The sequence below is a fragment of the Mesoplodon densirostris genome, chromosome 6, assembly GCF_025265405.1.
Source record: "Mesoplodon densirostris isolate mMesDen1 chromosome 6, mMesDen1 primary haplotype, whole genome shotgun sequence".
Classification (NCBI taxonomy): Eukaryota; Metazoa; Chordata; class Mammalia; order Artiodactyla; family Ziphiidae; genus Mesoplodon; species Mesoplodon densirostris.
The window spans coordinates 121,597,263-121,601,069 of NC_082666.1; the positions used below are offsets into that span (position 1 = coordinate 121,597,263).

The 3,807-nt window shown below is 39.7% G+C and overlaps 1 pseudogene; it reads right to left on the reverse strand.

Moving 5' to 3' along the window:
- Nucleotides 1–213: 213 nt before the first annotated feature.
- On the reverse strand, nt 214–2,112 carry LOC132492124 (sodium/potassium-transporting ATPase subunit alpha-1-like; annotated as a pseudogene).
- Nucleotides 2,113–3,807: the final 1,695 nt, after the last annotated feature.

Genomic DNA, 3,807 nt, shown 5'->3' on the forward strand with positions numbered 1-3,807 from the left:
GATGCTTCTCTGGGAACCCTTTCCCCACCTCCACCCACACACTCGCCCCATATAGCTACATGTTTCATTTCAGAACATCTTGCTTCCTCCACATGCTTCAGTGCTTTCCTACCAGTATAGAATTATTAACTCCAAGAATAAAGTACACAAAAAGGGGGTGGATAATGGGAGCAGAGTGTGTGACATGGTGCTCCATAGTGTGAAACATGGGGTCTAGTAGTAGGTTTCCTTCTCCACCAACCACCAGGGCATCAGCATCACCTGATGATGACTTTTCTGACTTTGTCATATAGGAAGATGAGGAGAGAGTAGAAGACACTGAGCCACCAGGTAGGTTTGAGACGATACATCCTCAAGGCAACACCCACTCCAGGGCAGCAGAAAAGGAAAGCAGCAAGGGCCATCTCTTCAAAGAGGCCAAATCCCCTGCTGGAAGACTGAACTCCTCCTGGTCTTGCAGATCACCAAGTTGGCTCATTGTGCCACCAAGATACTGACAAAGAAGGCTGTGTGGCAGGTAAAAGCCAAGATTTTCCTCTGCTTGTAGGTCCACTACTTTCCGCAGCTGTCCTCAACTTCATTGATCCAGTGGTCATCTCAGTCCACTCAGACCCAGCAGGTGAATTGGGAGGAAGCTCTTCTCAGCCTAGGATCACAAAGTAAGTGAAGAAGCCCTCCCAGGGCCTGGATCACACCAATCTGTCCATAGGCCATGCAGATCAGCTGCTTATTCACATGTTTGTCCATTTTGGGGTTTTCGAGCTGTCTCTTCATCATGATGTCACTCTGAGCTAGCTCATAAGCCAGAGAGGTGGCTGGAACCATGTCCATGCCCTAGTTAATGCAGAGGATGGTGATGGTCCTCAAGGGTAGTGGAATGTTTGTAATAATGAATATCAGGAAGGGGGTGTTCCAGATAATAAATATCTGGAATGTTCTGGCTATGGTGTAGGCAATAGATTTCTTCAAGTTATCAAAGATTAGACGACCTTCCTCTACTCCAGTCACAGTTGAGGCAAAATTCCATTCCAAGAGAATCATGTCAGTAGCTTACATAGACACTTCTGAGCCTGCAATTCCCATAGCAACCTCAGTGTCCACCTTCTTCAAAGCTGAGTCATTGCCACCATTACCAGTTACAGCCATGAGAGTCCCCTCTCTCTGGCAGTCTTCCTGAACGATCAGCTTCTGCTGAGGAGAGGACCTGGGAAACACAATCTCAGTATGGAACTTCAAAATGTCATCCAGCTGCTGGAAAGTCAAGTCCTTCAGATCACTTCCACGTACCATGCAGGCATTGGCATTTCTTGGGTTCACCTGGCTCACTGGGATGATGAGGTAGGCAGCAATGTCTTCTACGGTTTCCTTGTCTTCTGAGAGGATGCCAACACCTTCGGCAATGGTTTTGGCTGTGATTGGATGGTCTTTGGTAACAAATTAATAATCTTACAAAAAACGAAAAGAAGCATTGACTGAGATGGTTTCACTGGATGTTGCACACCCCAAACTGAATAAATACAGAGGAAACACGCATAAGCAGAGCATAGTCAAAATGCTGAAAAACAAAGAAATAATGAATTCTTTAAAAAGTTGGAGAAAGGGATATATTATGTACATGGGAACACAAATTCAAAGGGCCATTCTCATCAGAAACTAAATGGGCATGTAGTATTATTTCAATATGGATTTAATTTGCATTTCCTACTGATTGATGGTATTGAGCATATAGCTATGAGCTGATTACCTATTCATATATCTTCTTTTATAAATTCTTTGAATCTTTTCCCCATTTTTATTGAGTTTATTGTCTTATCTTTGAGAATGAAGAGTTCTATATATCTTCTGGATGCAAGTCCTTTGCTAGATACTATGTATTATTATTATTATATATATATATATATATATATATATTTTTTTTTTTTTTTTTTTTTTTTTTTTTGCGGTACGCGGGCCTCTCACTGTTGTGACCTCTCCCATTGCAGAGCACAGGCTCTGGACGCTCAGGCTCAGCGGCCATGGCTCACGGGCCTAGCCACTCCGCAGCACGTGGGATCTTCCCGGACCGGGGCACGAACCCATGTCCCCTGCATCGGCAGGCAGACTCTCAACCATTGCACCACCAGGGAAGCCCAATACTATGTATTATTAAAATAGTTTCTCCAAGTCACTGATTTGCTTTATCATTTAATTGTGTCTTTGTAAGAGAAGTTTATAGTTTTTGTGATGTTAAAATTATTAATTCCCTTTCCTGGTTTAGACCTATTTTGTTCTATCTAAATATTTGCCTGTCCCAATGTTGTAAAGATTTTCTCTTATTTCTTCTGGAAAAAACTATAGTTTTAGTTTTTATGATAAATTATAATATTTAGGCAAATAATCCATTTTAAGTAATTTTATGTGGCATGAGGAAATGGTCAAGGTTCATTTTGGTTCATCATCATTTTTTGAAAAAACGCTACTTTCCCAACTAAATTATCTTGGCTCTTTTGTCAAAAAGCTATTGGCCATATTTCTAGGTTCTCTCTTATGTGTGTTTATTGATCTATATGTCAATCCAAAGTTAGCAGAAAGAAAGAAATCATAAAGATCAGATCAGAAATAAATGAAAAAGAAATGAAGAAAATGATAGGAAAGATTAACAAAACTAAAAGCTGGCTCTTTGAGAAGATAAACAAAATTGATAAACAATAGTCAGACTCATCAAGAAAAAAAGGGAGAAGGCTCAAATCAATAGAATTAGAAATGAAAAAGGAGAAGTAACAACTGACACTGCAGAAATACAAAGGATCATGAGAGATTACTACAGGCAACTATATTCCAATAAAATGGACAACCTGGAAGAAATGGACACATTCTTAGAAAAGCACAACCTTCCAAAACTGAACCAGGAAGAAATAGAATATATGAACAGACCAATCACAGGCACTGAAATTGAAACTGTGATTAAAAATCTTCCAACAAACAAAAGCCCAGGACCAGATGGCTTCACAGGCAAACTCTACCAAACATTTAGAGAAGAGATAACACCTATCCTTCTCAAACTCTTCCAAAATATAGCAGAGGAAGGAACACTTCCAACTCATTCTACAACACCACCATCACCCTGATACCAAAACCAGACAAAGATGTCACAAAGAAAGAACACTACAGGCCAATATCACTGATGAACATAGATGCAAAAATCCTCAACAAAATACTACAAACAGAATCCAAGAGCACATTAAAAGGATCATACACCATGACCAAGTGGAGTTTATCCCAGGAATGCAAGGATCTTCAATATACGCAAATCAATCAATGTGATACACCATATTAACAAACTGAAGGAGAAAAACCATATGATCATCTCAATAGATGCAGAGAAAGCTTTCGACAAAATTCAACACCCATTTATGATAAAAACCCTCCAGAAAGGAGGCATAGAGGGAACATTCCTCAACATAATAAAGGCCATATATGACAAACCCACAGCCAACATCGTCCTCAATGGTGAAAAACTGAAACCATTTCCACTAAGACCAGGAACAAGACAAGGTTGCCCACTCTCACCACTATTATTCAACATAGTTTTGGAAGTTTTAGCCACAGCAGTCAGAGAAGAACAAGAAAAAAAAGGAACGCAAATTGGAAAAGAAGAAGTAAAGCTGTCACTGTTTGCAGTTGACATGATACTATACATAGAGAATCCTAAAGATACTACCAGAAAACTACTAGAGCTAATCAATGAATTTGGTAAACTAGCAGGATACAAAATTAATGCAGAGAAATCTCTTGCATTCCTATACACTGATGTTGAAAAATCTGAAA